Consider the following 23,463-nt stretch of genomic DNA (forward strand, 5'->3'; position numbering starts at 1 on the left):
AAGCCCACTTCTGATTACATAATTTAATTAGAATTTCCAGCATTTTAGCAAGTTCAAGTTGCGGCCTCATATGAAAGGCAGGAAGTATTTTTGTCATTGTCGTACTTCAAGCACTTAACAGAAGTTGGTTCTTGTAAGATTCATAATTGATAGATGTTTAATTTGTAAACAAGTCAAAAATTATTTTTTTCTAACAACTGAAAAGGAGGTTGAAAATATAGTTTAACCATTACTTTAAATGATATGATGTTTCTTTAAAAATTAGATTATATCGATTTGCGATGTAAGTATGTCTACAATTACTATAGTAATAGACAAGTAATTTGAGCCATTATGATCAGAGGGTTGGGTTTAATACCCCTATGTAGATTTCCAGAACAAATAATGGAACAAATATGAGGATACTTGGAAAAGTTCTGAAAAATCCCTTTAGAATTTGAAAATTTAGACCAAGAACATCTACAAGAATCATCCAAGACCACAGCTGATTCAAAATTTAAGAATGTCCCAGTTTTACTATCTAAGCAATATAAGCTCATGGCTTTTGATACATGGCCTCTTTGAGAATTCCAGCTGCCTTATGGACCAAACCCTCAGAATATGCTCTGGCAGGTAGGTATGACTCAGGTAAAAAAGGGCCTTTGAAACTTCTGGAATATCACACTGTGCAAGGAAGGACGAAGGATAAGGTGTTGGCTTCCCTTCCTCACCACCCAGATTTACACAGCACAGGCTCATCCTTGTTTGATTCCTAGTTGGACCCCAAAAGCCATTACAGGCTGACAAAGTCCCAGTGAACTACGAAGAGGCAAGCTGGGGATTTCAAGGAGAGGCATAGCCAAGACGGACAGACCCAGACACTATTTCACTTGGCAATACAGGAAAAACCAGGGTGCTTCTGACTGCTGTTTGTTTCATCTCCCAGTCTCCTTCGAAATCTTCCATTTCTTTTGTATTCACATAGTCTTGTTTTTTACTATCTTCTCTTAGATCCTGTCTTTCTCTCTTTCCACTGGTGTCTCACGTCTCACTGGCACCTCATCACAGTTGTGCCATCCTTCCTCCCACTGGAGACACTGTTGACACACATCAGTCCTTGAAGTGGTGACTCAGAATTCAATTTATCCCAACTGAGGTTTTCTGAAGGCCAAGTAGATTTTCACTGTTGCTAACCTCAACTGACCTTAAAATTTAGATGGAGGATTAACACAAGTAACCAAATAATGGTTCCTTACTTTTCTTAATTGGGAATAAAATTGATTACTTCTAATTGGTGAACTGGAAGGGGTGGCATAAAGTAAGTAGATAATATTAGCATTGAACAATGATTCACCACAACAGACAGGAATGGAAAGAGATTTTGGACTTAAAAATCAATTATTAGAGGAAGAATAAGAGGGATAAAGAGAAAGGAATTAGCCTAGAGAAAACCAGGACCCAAAGTCCACAAACAATCAGCTAATGTTCACTCTTTGAAAGTACATATACATATAAAAGTAAAATATCTGGTGTATGTAACTTATTTGATCAATCTAGTGGAATCTATTGAAAAAAATTAATTTATAAAAATGAAACAGAGGTAGATATGACATGAGCACAGTAGGATTTTTGTTTTTTCTTTTCTTTGGTTACAACAAAGTGCTTATGAATATGTTCTGAAAATCATATATGTTGCTAGGTTTATTGGTATCTGATCTGAGCCAAAATCAAAATGATTGTCAAAAGTCATAAAGCAAAAATCTTGAAAGACATGGTTAAGACTAGTGTAATAAAAATCTATAGAAAATTGACTTTTTATTTTGTAATGAACAAAACATAATTAGGTTTCACTCACTTTTCATTCATACATTGCTTTCTATATCTAGATCCTAATTGTCTAATTTTGCCAGAACTATTTCTGGCAAAAGGAAAGTACTGCTCTTTCTCTATTTCAGAGAATTCTGAATTTCTTGATAGAAGCTCCGCATATCTAAAAATCAGCAGATGACTACATTGTATAACATTTTGAAAACAGTCTGAGTAACACCTGAATTGGAATAGTATTCATCTGTCTTTTTCACATTTTCCTTCTATAGTAAATATTATTATATTATATATTATTATATTATATATTATTATATTATATATTATTATATTATATTATAGCATGTAATATAGAATATATGTTCATCTATATAATATATGCTAATGGAAGATCAGGTCCACTAATAGAAATGTTTATGAGAGGATTATTTCTTCTTCTGTTCAAAATCTTAAACTGTTGTTTTTTTCTCCATTGCCAAAGTGTTTCATACACTCTCAGGAAGTAAAATTGTTGTTGCCTCTTGGCCTTTTAGATAAGATCAAGTGAAGAAATATAATTGTTTATTTTCTTTTTGTTTTAATGAGCAGAATGACTTTTTTTTAGGATAAGTCTTCAGTTTTTTTTTTTTTATATAAACCATATCCTAAAGACATTTGTTACTGTTCTAAATTCCACACTTCATCTACTGGGATACAAACAAGGATTGAAGGAAAGAGAGCGGAATGGGAAAAAAAAGAATAAAGATAAACCATATGAATTATTTCTGAAGTGGAAAAAAGCTGTTAAGATGCACCAATGATCATTGTCTTAAATTTCACTTTCCCTATATCAAGGGTTACACCTGGAAACTGTTCATCATAGCCAAGAACACTGGGCTCCTTGAGATGTGGCTCATCAGAATGACTAATACAAAGTCACTTTTCTCATAAATCTGCCTATTCGCCCACCATCTGTTATTTGCATTTTTCCAGAAAGTTAAAAAAAAAATACCAATGGAATGTTTTGATTCAACTGCAGTTAAATTCACATGGTTTACTCTTAGTTCCCAAGATGACATTTCAACCAAGCCTATAGTTGGGCTATTGCATCAGAATATCTTCTACAATGGGAATTCTAGGTGAGACATCTAGAGGCCAAGGGCAGAACTACTTCAAAAATTCAATTATTGGTATCATTTTATTTTACATTAATGTTGACTTTTAGTCTGTGAATCTCATCACTGAATGACCATTTTCCTTTCAATCCATAAACACTTATATATTTTAATTTCCAGAATTCCATATTTGTGACCCTAGCAAGCTTTTTGATTTACAATGAATTTATAGATTGAGTCGTAAAGTTTTCCTATCATCAATATAAAAGATTGATCTTTCTATTTTAGTGACAATTTGTGCTTATGGAATGCATGCTACACATTGCATCTAGACAAATACATAGGGTTTCAAATTTAAACAAATGCAACTTAATTCTGGTTAAAGCATCTACATTATGTTTTATTGAGACCAAAAGCCCATACATGTGTAAGGCAAATAAAAATATTATTTATCCTAGGAAGTATGAATCTGTTCTTCAGGAGCTAGGTAGTATTTAAAAATTCAGAGGTGATTCCTGTCCCCGTGAACTCTATAGTTTGAGAGGGAGAGATTTTTTTTAAAAAGATTATCAGCAAGATTATGTATCATTATATGAAGTATGGAAAGTACTATGACAGAAGGCAGAGCAGGTATGCAAGGAGCCGTAGATACTCATTGACAGGGTGACTCTAGAAATCACTTTGTGATTAAACAAAATACTTCACAAATAAAAATATGAATCCTAATGAATTAAAACAGTGTGCCCAGTGTTACAGAGTAACATATAGCAGACAGTAGGTTAAACAGATAGAAAATTGAAGCCAATTTATATTACCAGACAAAAACAATAACATACCAAGTCTAAATGACTTACTTTACCTAATTTGATTGAGGAGATATGAGATTAGAAAATCTCATAATATTGTCCTTGGTTTACAAATTCCAAACAAGAAATGAAATTGGTGATTTTTTTCAGGTTGTTGTGTTTTCTAATACTAAACTGGGTAATATTGTGATAGCGTTCTCATAATTTGACACTATAACAGCAGGAAACATCTATCTCTGCCATTGTGCTTCATAGGTAGACTGTGGCTCTGCCTCATTCTATCTTCACTTCTGGTGACAAGGCTAACGGCGAAGTTTCCTACCGGAAGTACAGGAAGTACTGCTGGCAAAGAGAAGTTTCCTACCGGAAGTACCGGAAGTACTGTTGACAAGGCTAATGGAGAAGTTTCCTACCGGAAGTACCGGAAGTACTGTTGGCAAAGAGAAGAGAAAACATTAGTAAACCATGTGCTAGTTGTTGAAGCTTCTCCTCGGTGAGTTACATTTACATGTCTTCTCTGTTCATAAGGTGAATCCAGATTCATCTCAGTGTAGTCTTCTTGTCAGCAAGGGCACCAAATATGAGAGAACAGTAAGTATTATGACCATATGCATGGATAAGATGCTAAAGGAAGTATTGTTTGAGCCGAAGGAGCATAAGAGAGCTTGGCAGTATGGCTGGGCTAATTCTTAACTTGATAATATTCAGTTTGTGTGTGTTATCATCTAGTAATATCTCCCAATTCTTCCTTTTATTTTTTGAGTTAACCTCCTTCTCTACACTCAGACTATGAGACCTTGGAATACACTTAAGGCTGTATATGACAAACGCACAATGGACACACTAAAAGGAAAAAAGCAAAAGCTTTCCTTTAAGACCTCAAACAAGACACAGTTACTCATTTTCACCATTCTAATTCAACGTGGTACTACAACTTCTCACCAGAGTGATAAGAAAAGAAAAAGAAATAAATGGCATCTAGACTAGGTAGGAGAAAGCAAAGTTGTCCTTATATGCATATGACACATTCTTTTATATAGAAAAGTCAAAGTTTCACAAAAAAATTAGAACTGATAAATTTAGTAACAATGTAGGATACAAAATCAACATACTAAAAATCCAATAGTGTTTTTATATACCAATAATGAAGTAGCTGAAAATGAAATAAAGACAGAAATCCCATTCATAATATCTACAAAGGGGGCTGGGGATTTAGCTCAGCGGCACAGTGCCTGCCTGGCAAGCGCAACGTCATGAGTTCGATTCCTGGTACCAGAAAAAAACAAAACAAAACAAAAAACAAAAAAAAACATAATATCTAAAAAATATGTTTTGGAATAAATTAAACCAACAAAGTGAAAATCTCTACAATAAAAATTATGAAATGCTTATGAAAGAAATTGAAGAAAATCCATACCCCAAAGTGAATGTTACCCCAAAGTCTTGGATTGCAAAAATAAATATTATTAAAATATCTAACCAAAATTATCTACAAGTTTAATGAATTTCTGTCAAAATAGAAATAACACTCTTCACAAAAGTAAAAAGAATCCCATAAGGCACTACAAAACAAACAAATAGACAAAAACAAATCTTGAAGCATCACAATACCTGATTTTAAAACATATTACCTGACTCTAGTAATTAAAGCAGCCTGGTATTGCCATGAAAACCAATGGGACACAGTAAAGAGCTTCCAAATAAGTCCTCACATTTGCAGCCAAATGGCACAAATGCCAAGATCATAAATTAGAGGAAGGACAGTCTTTTTGATGAATGTTTCTGGGAAAACTAAGTAACAATGAAATGTAATGAAGCTAGACACCTATCTCTCACAAAACAAAAATTAATTCGAATTTGAACAAAGACTTAGACTTAAGAGCTAAAACTTTAAAACAATAGAAGAAAACACAGATAAACCTGAGGATATTAGTATAAGTGAAAATTTTTTTGGGTAACACCTCAAAAGCCCAAGAAAGGAAAAAAAATAGACAAATTGGATTATATCTACTTAAAAAACAAAAAAGCAAAACAAAACAAAAAAAACCCTTCATAGAGAAGAAAACAATTAACAGAGTGAAGAAATAACCCCAAGAGGGTGAAATATTTGCAAGCTATTTATCTGATAAGGGAATATTATCCATAATGCAATGGTAACTTGGTCATAAACTTAATTCATTCCAGGATTCTGGGGAAGATAGCCATATTTCCTATTCATACAGGGAAGATGGCTGCGGTCCTGTTAGTCACCAGATATGGAGTTTTCAAAAGAAAGCAAAATCTTACCTCACACTTTTGTTTGTAAACCAAATACTTTCTTTTTTTTTTTTTTTTTTTTTTTTGGTTTTTCTCTGGTACCGGGAACCGAACTCACGACCTTGCACTTGCCAGGCAGGAGCTTTTGCCGCTAAGCTAAATCCCCAGCCCCTGTAAACCAAATACTTTTTAAACAGAAGTTTCTATGAGCTGAGGTATTACTGGATATGAGAAACTCAGCAACAACCAGATATTCTGGGCAAATGAATTGAATAGACTTTTCTCAAAGGATAAACAAATGAATAATTTGCCACATCTCTATTCAAATCAAAACCACAAGGAAATTCCATCTCGATCAGGTTAAAGTGGCTTCTATCAAAAAGTCAAAAAATAATAAAACCTGATAAGAATATGAAGAAAGGGGACTCATGTACATCAATGGGGGGGAATACAAGTCAGTAGAGCCTTGGTGGGAAAGTGTGGACTTTTCTCAAAAACCTAAAAGTAAAACTACCATATTAATTAGAAATTTCACTACTGGGTTATATTTAAAGAAGAGAAATCAGCATATTAAAGAGATACCTGCACTCACCTTTATTTCACTACCAATCGCAATAGCCTAGATGTGGAATCCAACAGAGTGTCCCTTATCAAATGAACAGATGAAGAAAAAGTGGTTTAAATACACATTGGAAAATTATTCACCCAGAAAAAGGATGAAAGCCTGTCATTTGTGGAGATATGAATGAGTCTAGAAGACATTATATTAAGGGGGAATAAGCCTAGCTCAGAAAGACAGATGCTGCATATTCTCACTCAAATGTGTAAGCTACATATACTGATCTCATAGAAGTAGAAACTAAATACAGTAGTAGTCACCCGAGGAAGGGAGGGTAAGAGAGAGGCAGATATAGAAAAAGATTGGCTACTGGTTACAAAAATGTAATCAGACGGGAGTAAATTACAGTGAGGTACAGCATATAGAGGAAGTATTATTAAAGTCATTGATTGTATATTCCAAAATAGTTGAAAGAAAGTAGTCTAAATATTTCCAACACAAAGAAATTGTCAGTGTTTAAGATCATGAATATGCTAATTACAATAATTTTACCCTATAAATTGTATATGTGTATTGAAATATCACACAGAACCCTATAAATATGTGAAGTTTTGTCTGCTAACAATAAAACTAGTAAAAATGACAAACTTTTGGTTCCATTTGCACACTGTGTTGGGTGACAAACATGACTGCAGTCATGTAACCCACTATTATATGAAGTCTAAACCAAACCCTGCTTCACAGTCCTGGTGGTTGATGGATGCGTTAGAATTGTGTACTTAATCTACAGCTGGCCTAGATTAAACCACTGTATGTATTTTTGTGGGAGCCATGAGTTGATAATAATATGAAAGGAAATTCCTTTCCTTCCTGATGTGAACCTTCCAGAGTGTGTACTGTCACCTTAAAACCCAACCCATCTTACCCAAGGAACATTTATTTGGGGCTTTCCAGGAGGGAACACCAACTGGAAGCCTCCACTCAACTGTACCATATGTAATTACCTGAACAGGATTGGATGTTTCTCCCTTCATCCTCCATATAATAAAAGAAAAGATGCTGCTGATTTTGCCCCATATATACATGCTGGATATCTAGATGAATAACTACCCGAGGACATTCCTTTCACCATCCTCTCAGGAGATCAAGGTTTTCTGGCTCTAGAGAATCAATTTAAGAAGACTCAGCAGCCAGCTCATATACTAAACCCTCACTACTTAGAGGGAGATACGATGTGTGCCTTGTTAAATAGCACATCCGATAGCACCAAAGATACGCAGCTGCGGTCCCAGATCAAATCGTCCGAGAAGACTTCACTGATGAGAGACCAGTAAAATCCAACTGGGCCTGCAAGGAGTTCTGACCTGAGATGTAGACAAAGTCAAGTTCCTTCTGACTGTCCCTGAAAATAAGCCTTCCTCTTCAGCTTTCCAAGTATTAATGCACTTACGTTGTTTCTACAGCTACATGTTTAAGTTGGGCTTTCAACATGTGCAACTTGAAATAGGTTAGTAAGTATTTCTGGTAAAATTTTTAAAAGAAAACTGGCTATGTTCATGTGAGAACTTTGTAGAAATTAAACCTAGAGGGTTTAATGAAGAATTAAAAGTTTGCTTTAATGAAGAATTTCAAGGTTTGCTTTCTTTTTTTCTTTGAACATAAGGAAGGCAAGAAGTCTCCATTTCTCCTCTGATGATCGCTTCCCATGAGGATCTACCTTATTTATTGATTGCTGAAACTTGAAGGTCTTTTCATTTCGGGTGCTACGTTTATGTGATTCTACTCTTTATCATTTAATTGTTTCAGCTCTGGACTTGCCTGTGGGCTCTTTGCGTTGTGACAAAACAGCTGGTACATGTCAAGTTGCCAGAGTTAACAGCTGCCCGTCACACTCCATTGCCAGCCGTGACACCAATGATGAATGCAATCTCAGTTTTAAATGGACCCATTTTTTTTAACCTCAGAAATTGTCTTCATGAGTTTGAGCTGACAAGAAGAAAAGGAGCATATCCAAAGTAACCTATATCTAATTCATCATTTCTTTAATACTTGTCTCATATTGCCTTTTAGCAATAACCAAAAGGTCAGATAGATTAAAAATAAAGTTTGAGAAGCATACGAAGAATAAAATATATTCTTAGGGAACCACAAAAAAGGGCATATTTTAAGAGGGAAAAATGGACATTTCATCCAACAATTTCTAGGACAATGGAAAGTTGTACTAAATTAAGCATATAATTTGTTTGTGTATTATAATGAAGACAAATAGAAGAGGTAACAAAAATTCAATAGAAATTTATATTATTTTAATTCACTTTCCTATATAAACCATTTTCCATGCCTGATGTCACCATAAAGTCACCATAAAAAATTGTCATCCTTAAAGATTAAAGCTCAATATTTCTAATACTTCAATCACTTCGGAATTAAACATCTCATTATATTTTGTTGGGTTTTTTTTCTATAAGAACCTAATTTCACTAAAAATCCAGTAAAATCAATCCATTTCACAAAACGTCATGTTATCCTTACTATGAGAGAAAAAAAAAGAATGACTAACTGAATATTTGGTAATAAAACAAAAGTTAGAATTTGAGTGATCTAGAAATAGGCAAAGGAAGAAAAGACAAAATAGGTGAAGAAGAAAAAAACTGAGTAAGATAAAAATGTGTAGGATGTTAGGATGTTTCATTATATGGAAATATTAGTACCATTTTAGTTTAAACTTCTCATTAAAAGTTAAAGCATTCAAACTCAAAGCATAAGGCAAAACTTCCTGTTACTTTTTAAAGAAATATTGTGGTCAAAATAGAATCCAAAGTGGTCAAAAATAGAAACAGTGGTGAAATAAATAATAGCCTACAGTGGTCAAAAATAGAAACAGTAGTGAAATAAATAATACCCTACAGACACAGAAAAGAAAACATAAATCTGATAAAAGAACCATGTGGTGATAAAAATTAGAGAGAAACGTTCAATTACTAAAATGTTTGCTTAAATTGATAAACTACACCATCACGAAGGTATAGCAGCCATGATCATTGCAGTACTGAGTAATATAAAATAAAATGAGCAGTTGTCTGAAGTCACAGAGTGTATAAATCAAATAAAAAGAAACGAAACCTCATTTTCTATAGTGAACCCCTGGACACTTTCCGTGCCACTTAGGTTTTTGAAATGTGTGTAGTGTAATGCACCCTCCTCAGGTAGATTTCACTAGCAGGAGGTCGTATGTATACCATGTTAATGCAAGCATGAAAACCTACAGTAATTTTTAGGATTTGAAAACTCTTATCACCATTGAGCACCAGGGCAAAACTGGAATAGCCTCTGAGATACTTGCACCTTTTTTTCTCTGTTCCTTTATTGCCCACCTCAAGCACCCTTCTGTAGCAGGTCCTCACCAAGCCCTCTAGCTTGCTAGTGGAGGGTGAACTTTTCCCAATTTTACCCTTATGCCATGGAGACCTAGTCACAGAGAGACTCTAAAAACCAACTACTGTTTATTACGGTGCTTTTGGTCCTCTGCAAATTTAAGATATCTTTCTCTAATTCAAATGAGCAAAAGAGAGTAAGAAAAGTTGAAAGGAAGAAGTCACCATCCCTGGTGTTGGTAAGAGAGGAAATGCCCCCTTTCTGTACTTGGTGTATCTAAAAATGTAAAGTCAGTATGCTCTTTATTTAATCTACAAAATGTTCCAACTGATATCTTTGTCAGTATATAAAATAGCAACCCATGTCATTCCACCACTCTGAAATGCTTCATTTTCTTCTCATTACTCATTTCCAATAGCACATATTTATTGCTTTTTTATTATCTTCCCCAGCAGAATGTAAAGTAAATAACATCATGGGACCTGCTGGTTTTGTTTATTGTATCCCTAGTCCTCTGAAACCTAGTAAAGTCTCAATAAATATTTGTGGAAGGAGCGACGAATGAAGGAATTAAGGGAAGAAAGGCAAAAAGAAGGAAAATGAAGTGAAATCAAATAGTGAATCATTTCTTCAGAATGTTTTTGCTGAGAAAACTCTATGCTTCCACATAAAACTAATGAGTCCAATTTTGCATAAGATTTTTGCACCCTTTTTAAAAAAAAAACGATTAAAACTTTTTTCACATTTGAATATCTTTCTAAATACTCACCTAAAAGAAATCAAAACTAAATTGCTTCTATAGTTGAGATATAGTTACCCTTACTAAGCAATCAGTTTCTCTTTATGTGTTTTATGTATAATTCCAAAGAAAATTTCAAGAAAAACAAATTAACTTAAAGCACCACAATTATCGGTATTTTTCTGCCAGATGCTTGAAGCAAGCATCTTTTCTTACATACTTTCTTATTCATGTATGCTTTGACTTCGTATTCATGGTATATAAGTTTATGTAAAAACACTCTGCCTGTGTGAAAGCATCAGTGAAGCACATGACATTCGGCAAGTAGCCATCAATTCAGACTTTTTATCATCTGTAAAATATGCTGAATTTAAATTTTATATAATACTATAAGGAGTTAGAGGAAAGTTAAATTGTTGACATTTATGTATCAGAATATCTTTCATATAGTAGTACAAGTATTATCATAGCTAGTTCTTCTACCTAGAAAGACACAGATATTTTATGAAATTATTTGATTAGTTCTCAGAACTTTTATTAAATATCCAATGTCATTAAATAACAAATAATCTACTTCTCCTAGAACATATCTTGAGGCATTTTATTAATGGATGCTATTTACATATCTCATCTAGGTTAAATAGCATAATATTATCTATCTATTGTAACCAGAAAAAAGTCCTTTGGATTTGTATGTCTTCCTAAAGTGCTTCTTTATATTAATACATGATGAATAATGAAGTGAAAAAATAACTGGAATGGTGTCCATATGCAGATTTACATGAGATAACAGAGGATCTTGAGCTTCAGGTGAGGAATTTGGCCTGTCAAGTTCGATTTTCAGTCTGTGAGACCTTGGGCAGAGAACACATGTATACTTTAAGTGTATATCTGGCCAAAGAAGCAGTGCGATAAGAAATAGGTGCTCTGTGAAGCCATCAAGTTGATTGTACTTTATTATGCAGAACAAATAGCAAATACAGACTACCTCCTGTGTTATTTAGAATTCACTGTATACCTAGACTGAACCATGTGGTCTCCCTGAGAGGGAAAGTGAAAGGTGATGGCAACAGTCTTGAAAGGGAGTCTACCCTTTGGGCACAGTGAGCAATCTTCAGAATCTTTCTCCTACTTGGAGAACAATGATCACTGAACTCACTGCCAAGCTCAGAACTTCCTAGTATTTTTCTGGTCAACTACTCCATGTTCTCCTGTCAGTGAGACACAGTTCTTGCATTTATCCAGTCAATGTTTTTTAGAGGATCTACTAACCCTACGGAATTGGCATCGTATTCAGGGGGAGGAGAGGAAATATGCTTATGGATAAGTAGTATGTTAGATCACAATTTAGGTTGTGGGAAGTGATTCCCTATAATAAGGGAAGTGGCAGTGGGGGGAAGGAAGATTGCCATTTGAAATTATTTACTTGTCATTGCTTGTGTCTAGATGCCCCCCAAAGCTTCATGTGGTCATAGGTAGTGCTTTACAGAAGTGGCTCTATGTAGAGTGTATGATGCTGGGATTAAGGTGTGTGATTACTGAATTGCTACCCACCCTAAGGTCATGTAGGCTGGGTACAATATAAGGGACAGAAAGAGATCTGTTGTTGATCCTTGCTGCTTTCTCCTTGCTACTTCTGTGCCCCCTGCTTCTGCTTGCCCTGCTTTGCCCTGGACTGCTTCTCCTCCGCAATACACCTCTGCCAAGCCACCCTACCATAGAGACAACTATGGACTGAAACCTCTATAAACTGTGAGTTACAGTAAACTTTTACTCCTTTCACTTTAGACATTAGGTACTTTGTCACAGCAATGAGACAAGTAACTAAGATAATGCTCCAACAAAGCCCTGCTGAGAAGGTAACGTTTGAGCAAAACTCTGAACTACATGCAGAGCTATGTTTGTCTACTACATGAAGAAGATATTTAATGAGAAGGGAAGGAAAATATAAATTCCCAGATCTGCCTTGAAAGGTTAGGGGCCTCACAGAAGACTCAGAGCACAGCCATGTGCTAAAGACAAAGGTACCACAAGACCTGAAGATATTGGTGCTGTGTCCAGACTGTGAAGTTAATTGTGACAAAGTATCTCAAGGAGGAACACAGAACTGTTAATTATTCTATATCTTTCTTACTAATGTGGTCACTTCTTGTCTATATCTACTCTACTTTTGATTTTTGATAATAGGATGACTTCTTCCTTTTTGGCATTATTCTAATAATATATCTGTCCTATAAAAAGACGATTTCCTTCTCTTTCTTTTACTGAATGTATAATATGGCAAAAAGGTGACATTTACTAAGGGTTTCTACACACAAGTTCTTATAATAGGAATGAATGCATGTATGTTTTTATTAATTAGACTAATTTTTAGGTTATGAAAGTATTAGAGTTGAATAACTTGGGAATCTAGAATTTACCAAAAGGCATCCAGATCCACACCTGTTGAGCAGAATTTCAATCTCAGACACCCATTCTTTAGTCTTTGATATTATGGCACATGAAGGAGAAACTGGTTTATATATTTCATGGTGGTTAATTTTCCTCTGGCTGATGGCTCATTGTACTAATAGAGAAAGGTCCAGATTCAAATGAGTAAAAGGTAAATTGCATTATACTGAAAAACACAAGAATCTCTTCAAACCAAGAAATAGTACCTTGCATATATGATTGTAATGGCTGATACACTGTGTCAACTTGGGATGTGTGGAAGCTTAACTAAGTGACTCAGCAGTTCTACATTCAGGGTGTAGAGGACATGCCCTAGTGTGGCTGTTTACACCATAGGATGTTGTGATGATTGATTCACTGTGTCAACTGGAGAAGTTTAGAACCTTAACTAAGCAACTCAGCAGGGGACCATAGTCTTCACTTTGTAAAAACCCTCAACCTGTGCAAGAAGAGGTATGAAGATGGTGTCAATGCTATTCAGCTTGCCATAAAAGGGAGAAAAAGAGGCTTGCTCTCCCCTTTTTTGCTCTTGTTTCTTTTGATGTTTTCTGCCACCATAAACTGTTGACCCTCAGCCATGCCACCCTGCCTTGGAGCCAGCTGATTATGGACTGAAACTTCCACAAACTGTGAGCTAAGTAAACCTTTCTATCCTTAACTTTGGACGTCAGGTAGTTTATCTCAACATGAGAGAAAAGTAACACAATGATGGCTCCTGGAAGGGGAAGTGGTCAAGAAAGGAGTTTAATCTGCAAATCTTACTTTAACACAGGCAGCTCTATTCTAATCACTGATTCTGTTTTTCAACAAACTATTCTTTAATTTAATGTGTTCTTCTTGCTTGTCTGTTTCACTGATTCACATGAGTACATTTTTCCATCTTCTTAGATGACCTAGCTTGCTAAAATGATCACTGACAGCTTTAAACAAATCAAACCTTAAAAGTTACCTTTGATGATAATGAGACAAATCTCTATATGATGAAATTACAGGTACAAAGACACAAATAAGTACATGGGAAACTGATGAATATAAATAACATTGATGGATTTTATCAATGTTAATTTTCCTACTGTGTTATCATACTAGAGTTATGCAAGGTGTTACAATTAAAGAAACTGGGTGAAAGATACAGGGATTTCTCAGTACTACATTTGAATTTGTGTAAATTACTTCCAATTCAACTTTAATTAAAAACTAAATCAGGAATCAGCATTAAAATGCAGTTGAATCAATTTGAAAGAGCAAAAACTAGATGAGACATTTTAATGTTCCAGGGGTAGGACTTGCTTTGTTAGCCTTTGACTAACTTAAATTAAAACTTATTTTTAACAGAATAGTGGATAGGATAATGTTTCTTCCTTTTGCTTAACCGTGTTTTTCAGTGATAAAGTGTTTGTTCACAACAAATTGTTCCCTCTTGATCATCTTCCCTTTTTGTCTAGATTATACACAAAGAAATTTTATGTGCATACCTAATATGCTTAAGGAAAAAATAAGTACATATTTACTGCTTTTACTTTCACTTATACTCCTTCCTAAAATCTCCATGAAAAGAGATATGAACATAGGCAATCAGGGTGAGTGTGAATGCTGAATTTATCTTCAGAAAAATTACATGTTTATAAATTAAGATATAAACCACTTTTTAATGTGGTGTCAATCAACCCATTTTAAATTCTAAAACCACAAAATGGTTTTTCAACTGGGACCAAAGCAAGCACACTTTAGTTGAAGAAGTCACCTGGATGTGTTAATGGTTAATTGTATGTGTCAACTTGACTCAGCCACAGGGAGCCCAGATATTTATGCAATGTTCTAAATGTGTTTGTGAGATATTTTTTAGGGGTGAGATTAATGTTTTGATTACCAGATTGTGTGAAGCACACTTTCCTCTTTTATATAGGTGGGTCTCTCTCAATAAATTAAAGGTGCTGATAAAACAAAATGATTGATTTTCTCACAAACACATTATGTCCTCCCTCCTAAGTGTCTTCAGCTGAGACGTTGCTTTTTACTTGCCTTCAGACTCAAAATGAAACATTGGGCCTTCCTAGGTCCCAAGCCTGTTGGCATTTGGACAAGATTTCCATGTCATGGGGCTCCAGTTTAACAGTAGCGGATCTTGAAATTTGTTGGGCTCTGTATCTTATACAATATTATGAATTTACACATCTGTATATTCTATTACTTTTGTTTTTCTGTATAACTCATAAATGTGTACTATATTTTTTATGTTAAATTACATAATGTATGTAAGTGCACATATTTACTTCATATTCTAGGTATTCTTGAGAATTTTTTCTTAATGCCAAAACATATAAAATGGTTAATTAACATTAAACAAAAGTGTGACAGAAATATGATTCCCATCCCAAACCAATTTTAATTTTAAAAGAGCAGATATTTTGTGTGAAGTAGAAAACAAATGCAGATTTGGTACCATATATACATGAATAAATATCTAATATATATATATTATAGAGAGAGACACAGATACGCATGCATGTTTGTACATGCATGCAAAATGAGATAGAAACCAAAGATATTGACAATTTAAAATATTTGTTCAAGTGAATCTGGTATAAATAATAAGAGAACAAAAGAAACTAAAAATAGAAAACTAGAAAATTATTTTCAGAATAACAGTTTCCTGAAACTGATGAACACCTAAAAAAATCAAATAAGGGAAAATAAGGTATGGAGGTTGGAGAATATCTGCACTAGATGAACTCCATAGGAGGAAGTGTGATCTCAGGAAGAAGTAGGATAGTTAAACTGCCCAAAGAAGACAGGGAGAGAAGTCATTAACAGGAAGGAGAAGAAACAAAGCTGTTTAAAATGCTACAGGGAAATGCACTTGAACTCACTATGCCCACCCCCAAGTATAGCTTCACCATAGAGTAAAGCCATGGAAGACTGTTTGGGCTCATCTTGTTGGGATACTTTGCATATCATGACCTTTCTAAGTGAGTGCCAGGTACCAGTAGAATCCCTTCCTGCTGATCACCACATGTGGGTTTGATTATTAACACATCCTTAACGTGTCACAGTGGTGGGACCATGAGTGCTGCCAAGGGCTCTGTGACATTTTAGCTTTTTAGTTGAGATTTTAAGATACTATGTGAAAACTTTCCTTCACCTCTACATGTAGCACAATGAGATGTAGGAAGTTTAGTTATGAGTTTTTTAATAAGAACTTGAAGGAAGTTTTTTAGAAAATCTAAACAGAGGAAACATAGAACTGCAAAGACTAAGATACTTTGATACATAGGTATGAAGTGTACTTTCCTGCTTTATTTTAAGAATTTAGACTGTCTTCCTGTGGTATCTCCTGAGTCTGAAGTGGAGATTGTAGCTCCAGGTAAGAATAATCACAGCTCCATTGTTTCCATGTGTCAGGAACCAGAAAGCCTGAGAAGAAAGCAGCTTCCTTTCTTCTAGGAGAAAAAAAAATCTATGACAGTGAAAAGCTATTAACACTGGAAATAGATTTTTTTTGAGACAGGGTCTTGCTATGTAGTTCAAGCAGGCCCTGAACTCACTATGTAGCCCAGGCTGGCCTCAAGTTTATGGCAAACTTTCTACTTAAGCTTCCTGACTGCTGGAATTACAGGTGTGCACCCCCATGCCCAGCTTGCAATTAGATTTTAAATGAAATGGTGTAACCCACTTCGGTGGAAGTTTTTATAAACAGAACAGAATATAAGGTGCCCATGACAGTGTGGTATGATTCAATATAAAATGACTGTTCTGTTTTACTATTGATAATATGAAAGTCTAAATGATAATGCAGGATAAATCACTTTTAAACATTGTTATGATTTTGTGGATTTCAATTACTTATAATTCACAGTTAAACTTTCCTAGGATGGACTCACTTTCTACTATTTTTTCCAATTTCAAAACTCTCTCCCAAAACTTGTTCTCATCCTGTTTCACCTACCCACTGTGTAATATCATTCTTGATTACTTAGGGATTAGATTTTCATATTTATATTTTTATGTTTGTATCAATAGCATTAGCAATCAGATTTCTATTTAACAATCTACATCCTCCTAATTCCCTACTCCTGTAAGTTTACAAAATTCTTCCCTAGATCATTTATTGTCATCATGTGTTTGACATATGTGCACACTTCTTTTGTGACTAAGCTGCATAAAGTCATAGACTATAATTGGTTTATCTTCTAATCCTCTTAGGATAGCCACAATGCACATACAAAGGTATAGAGCATAATGTATATATTTAAGTAGATGCTTAATTATTTATGCTTATTTCAAGGTGTTTATCAAAAATTCACTTCAAACTTCATCATAGATGACCCCTGTCATTTGGCTGGTAAGTCATAAATCTTATTGTCTGTTGACTTACTTTATTCTTTCCAATTTCAATGCATAAATAGAGACTCCCCATTATTTTTACCAAGATTTAATAAAATAGCCTCCTAACTAGTTTACATGCTTGAAAGAATCTTGGTTTCAGACATCTTTTACAAAGTAAATATGTTTTTCTGTTTTCTGTCAGTATAACAAGATCCCTCAAACTGGATGAGTTATAAAGAATAGAAGATTATTCTGGTTATGGTTGTGAAGATGACAAAGTTGAAGAACATGAGGCCCATCTCGGCTAGGTTTCTGGTGAGTATGTTGTAGGACATGCAGGAGCAAGAAGTTTGATGGCAAAGAGATAAAATATGGGGAACAGCCCGGCTTTATAACAACCCACTCTTACAGTCACTAATTCAGGCATAAGAAAACCACTAATCCCTCTTAATGACTTAATAGCCTCTTAAATGTCCTATCTCTCAACCCAGCACAAAGGAGATCAAATTTGAATTCCAGTTGAGGCGACAAACCATATTCAAACTATAGAAGTAACAATAGTTATTAGTTTTAAGTCATTAACATATATTGCTTTCTAGCTAAAAAAGAACTTTCATGTGTCATTAACAGATATGCAACCAAAGACAATGTTGGTAGCTGAGGGCACTATGAATTAAAAAATGACAATTGGTCTTAGTAACAATCAGCAAGACTAAAGACAAACCTTGAGAATAACTAGTCTGCAGTTTTCCCATCAGAAGAAAAACAATGCCCTAACCAGGACATAGACAAAACCACACCAGCACTGCAAACATGACTAAATTCTGCCTCTCCTGACCAACATAAGTGATTGCGCCTGTTCTTGTTTTCTTTTTTGACATTGAATATTGAACTCAGGACCTCGTGCTTGCCAGGCAAGCACTGAGCTATATTTCCAGACTGGAAGCTATATTTCCAGCTCCTTTTCTACTGCAGTTCTCACCCTGATTTAATCTTTCCAATTCTGTCACACATTTATTGACCCAGTTCCAGACTAGCCTCTGCCACTTGACAATGTCCAACTTAGGATTGATTCTGGCTTCTTTGATTCCTCCTTATTATCACTGAATGTGATTTCCAGACTCAGAAACGTCCCTCCTGAATCCCTCTACACAATCTTTTCAAGTTTCTTCTTGGATGCATTCATCATTACTGGAGCCAAACAAACAAACCTATGTTTGATAACAAGGAATGACCTTGGTGAAGTTTGTTGAACCTGTATGTGACGCACTAAGATCTCTTCCATTGCACATTATAATACTTTTCCATTCCAGTACATTTCCCTGTTCTACAAGGAAAATTATTGACCTTCACGAGAAATATCATTGATTAGGAAACATTGTTTGTGGATATTGTCTGGAGTTAGACAAGACAGCAGGTTAGAAGATGTAGAGAAATAATAAAGAAGGTATCTAAGATACTTTGTTCTCCACCCAAAATCTACCCTTCTATCCTCTGGTACTACATTTTAAGACATATGCACACCAAAAATGTGCCCTTCCCTGAAACAAATAAAATACTTTCTTGGCATTTGATAGTGCTTTGTACATTATCTTACTAATTCTATTACCACTTCTTCATACGCCAAATCTTTGGTTAAAACGTGGCACAGCTCATGATTTCTTGGCAACTGACTGCAATTAAAATATCCAGAAGTTATTATCTTCTCTTCTAGACTCTCATAACCCTTTCATATTAATCAAGTTAGTTGGGTATATATTCATCTCCCTCTCTAGATTATGAACCCTTTGGGTTTTATGAGTCTGCAGTTTTTATTGCAGTTACTTGTACATAGGATTGTGCAATATATATTTAATGGATTCTCTTCAGACATGCTGGCCCATGTGAGCAAATTCTCAAGAACTATTTAATAATCCAGGATTCCAAGTGAGCATTTAACATCGGAGGTACGTCTGGATTGAAAATTGGAAGTAAACTGGAGGTGATAGCTGCTGAAGCCATGTTTGATAGACAGATTTGCTGGGAGGACAAAATATAGATTCAAATATTACCATTAAGTACTGAATTACAAAGGAGATGGAACTCTCTGGAAGAGCAATTCCAACATCTATATGGTACCCTAATGCACAGTGTTCTCCCAGTTAGGAATATTAGCTGGGAAATAACCACTGTAGTTGAAAAAAAACATAGCATCTGTTCCTTTAAATGATTAGAGAAACATTAAGTTTTTATTTTATTAAAAAAGGTAAAACAGAATTTCATAACAAAACAATAGGAGGACAACAATAGTTTGTACGTTGCATATTGTCATCTTCAAACTTGTTACTCAGAGTACAAGATATGGCATAAAAAGTCCCCAATCAATATTAGCACTAGCTTTCCTTTTCAATGAAAAGGAAATAATACACTAATATTCTTGGTCTTCTTACTTCACAGCTCTGCAAGATTCAATTAGTTAGACTCAACTACATAAAATTTTTATTTTCTTTGGACAAAAGTTCTCAAAAATCATCAAAACCACGTAGTTCTAGGCAATGCACACCTCCTCACTCTCAATTGTGCTGTGACGATTGAATGGATGAAATGGTAGCTTCCTTTTGCTTCATTCACTTTGGATCTTGTGTGTGTATTATGAAAACTGGACTTGGTTGTTCCTTACCTCCTTAGAAACAGATATTCATATTGTTGCATAAGGAGGATTCTAGCAGTAGATGGTGAATCTCGACTATAATATTTGCTATTTACTGTTACTTGTTTCAAAATGATAATTTCCTGAGAATGATGTTTTCCTAACCCTCTCTTTAAAGTTATTAATAAGGCGAAGGCAACAAGATTGACTGGGGTATAGTTACTATCTTTAAAATCTTCTATTGCAGTACCTTTGATCTACAGGGATATTTTTTAAAGTTTAAAAATTGGATCTGACCATGATACACTGTGTCCTTTGGTGCTATGAAGCTCTCCTATATCACAGTGAGCATAACAATGCCTTTTTACAAAATATCATATAGTCCTTGTTCTGATTAACCCATAGCACAGACACGGAGAATGGAGTTGTAGACAGCTTTCAGGGAACTAACCCAAAAAGGTTGATAAACTTCAGCATTTTAAAAATTCCTTCCCAACAATATTTATAACATTAAGTGGTAAAATTTAACTGAATTTGCAGATTTGATTTCCAAATTATATCGCTTAAGATAATACCATACAGAAAATCCATTACCATCTAGGAAATTGATTGCCACTTAGGTATCTTTATAGTTACTGTACAGAAGTGTTTACTGTACAGACAATATCCACAAGCAATATTTCCTAATCAATGATATTTCTCGTGAAGGTCATTACTATTTCTTTGTCCTTTCCTCCTTAGAAATCCTTGGCTTTGGCACTTCAGTTTACTTTTCCATTACTAATACTTACAAGTTGAAAGGGGAGAACAAAGTTTGCATAAGCAAGTAAGATGGTTAAAAGAACAGGGAGTCCTAAATCACACGTTCATGGAAAAGAAACGAACAAAACATCCATATGCAATGCAGAGATCAAAGATAAGCCTTAATTACTGTGCAATCACATGTGTTGCCAATAATATCTCAGCTGTCCATAGGCCACATTGGCACATTTTTATAGGCCCATATACTTGCATTTTCTTGAAGAGTTTTTAAAATGCAATTTCTGAAGAACAGCTTTCGATTACACGAAGTTAGAGATGAGAACACAGTCATCACACACCACATGCATTGTCCTACTTTACATCTAAAATTAATATAGAACTTTTTCCAAGTATTGCACTTACTGTTAACTAAAGGGCACACTGTGTTCAAGCTTCTCTAAATTCTTGCTTTAGGTCAATGTTTTGCAATGTAATGCTTCATGCTATCAGGTTACATTCAGTTGTTGTTCTTCCTTAGGCTGAGCTTTACCCTGACACGTTTTTGTTGTTTTTGAAAAATTTGAAAACTCTGGATCAATTATTTCGATGAATGTTTCTCTACTGAAAGATTTCTGCTGCTTTTCTCATGATTAGGCTGCCACATTGGGGGGAAATAAAAATCTCAGGATAAAATGTTGCTACCAAATACTGATTTGGCTTCTCTCCATTGAGTTGGACTTGATCATTCACTGAGGCAGAGATCGGCAGGTTTCTCCAGTGTCAATTTTCTTCATGTCTTAGATGTCTTAGCCCATTTTGTGCTGCCATTAACAGAATGCCACAGTCTGGTTATTTTACAGAGAAGAGAAACGTATCGAGTCTGCGAAGCCCGAGGTCCAGGAACCAGCTGTTTAGCAAAACCTTTCTTGCTGTACTTCAGCAACTGAAGGAGGAGGGGAGAGAGGAAGGGAAGGGAGGAGAAAAGTGAGAGCGAGGTGGGGAAGTGCCGCACCTTGTCTTTTTATAGGGAACTCAGTCCTGAAATAATGACATTCATTCATGACAGCAGGACTCTGATGGCCTAATCACTTCTTAAAGTGTCAGTGGGCATCAAGCTTCTCACAAAGGAGTTTTGGAGGAGACATTCAAACCACAGCAGTTATCGCTCTCCTGTACTCTGCTCTTTGGAAGGCAGTTGTGTCGTGCTGCCTGTACTTAACGCGTAGAGAGTCAAGTGTGGGGTCCTACTGGACAGCAGAGTGACTGTATAAATTAGATGCTTCTGCATAGGAGATTGCTCTAGTCTCCTCTAGTAATTTTTTTTTAATAATTTCTGGTAAAAGTCTAGATTTATGGGTTTTTATTTTACACTGGTTATAATACAAATGTACATTTTTTTATTGTTAAACTTGTTTTAGTATTTCAGCTCTGTGGGTCCCTTTGGAGATATATATATATGTCTATTATATATAAATATATATTTTAATATATTCTATTAGACTATATTGATATATTACAATAAATATATAATAGATATATATTTATGTCTAATTTATCTACCTAATATATATATGTATATATATATATATATATAATTTTGAAAGATAATCCAGGCCCATATTATTTATTCCCTGACCTAGTCCTAGGATTAATGATTTCTAAAATGATCCTTCTTTTTTTTTGTTGGAGAGTGACATTGGAATCAAGTTGTGAACACTAGGTTTAGGCTCTCTTGGCTGAAAGAGAAATGTATAGGCATATACTAACCCATATAGTTACATATGTATCACACATATATCCACCTATACATACATATTTGATTTCTACATTTTACATTTTATTTTAGCATATACACATACAGCATGTAAATTTATCTAAGGAAATATATAGAATTTGCTTTATATGTAGAAATGTACATTTGTTCTCTAATACCGTATATATTTCTATAGTAATATCTGTGTATTTCTAGTAAGTGAAGCATGTTTATTCTGTTGTTTCCAACTGTAATCTATTACAGAATGGATCATTCTAACTTCCTGCTCCTGCTCATCTCTGTCCTCCTACTCCAGCTTCAGAGATCTGATTTCCATTAAGTGCAATTTATTTAATTAATTCCTCAGGTCTGATGTTCATTTATAATGGTTTCCAAATTGTTAACTGATAGCTTATGGGAAACCGCGTTATCAAATACAGAGCAGTGCTTATGTACAGTTACTTTTGTCTTTGTAATCAATATTAATTTCCAGAATCAGTCTTTTTCCACTAAGTTATTCAAGGAAGTTATGAAATACATGTTTGTTGTGGTCTTATACTTTTGTTTTGATCTGTTTTCCATTAGCTATCCCTTAACCTATTTAATGATGTTTTCAATATGCATATCTTAAGGTTAATTTTTTTCTCTGTAAAGGTCTGTAGGTTTTAACAAATACATGCCATTCTGGCATATGGGAACCTTTCATTGATATAAGAAGTTCTTTAGTTAATTCAGTCCTTCTGCAAAACCCTGGTAATCCCTTATATTTTTATTTTTCTATAATCTTACCTTTTCTAGAATGTCATATAAGTGGCATCATGCAGTACAAAGTCTTCTCAGAGTGACTTTCTCCTAGCAATATGCCTTTAATGTTGTTTTTTTTTTTTTTTTTTTTTTTAACCCAAGAATTCTATTTTTAGGAATATACCTG

General features: G+C 34.7%; 1 long non-coding RNA gene across 2 annotated transcripts in view; it reads left to right on the top strand.

Moving 5' to 3' along the window:
• Nucleotides 1–3,806: 3,806 nt before the first annotated feature.
• LOC102017092 overlaps nucleotides 3,807–23,463 on the top strand; it is a 52,775-nt gene continuing 33,118 nt past the window's right edge. Inside the window, exons 1-3 of one of the 2 annotated variants that reach the window (XR_262721.1) lie at nucleotides 3,807–4,196; nucleotides 17,369–17,425; nucleotides 17,612–17,724. This is a non-coding gene — a long non-coding RNA (uncharacterized LOC102017092). Of the gene's footprint in view, nucleotides 4,197–16,254; nucleotides 16,448–17,368; nucleotides 17,426–17,611; nucleotides 17,725–23,463 lie in introns of those variants that run through there. The other variant, XR_001236138.1, reaches the window with a different exon arrangement.

The sequence above is a fragment of the Chinchilla lanigera genome, unplaced genomic scaffold (genome assembly GCF_000276665.1).
Source record: "Chinchilla lanigera isolate Chin_1 unplaced genomic scaffold, ChiLan1.0 scaffold00052, whole genome shotgun sequence".
In the NCBI taxonomy this organism is placed as follows: domain Eukaryota; kingdom Metazoa; phylum Chordata; class Mammalia; order Rodentia; family Chinchillidae; genus Chinchilla; species Chinchilla lanigera.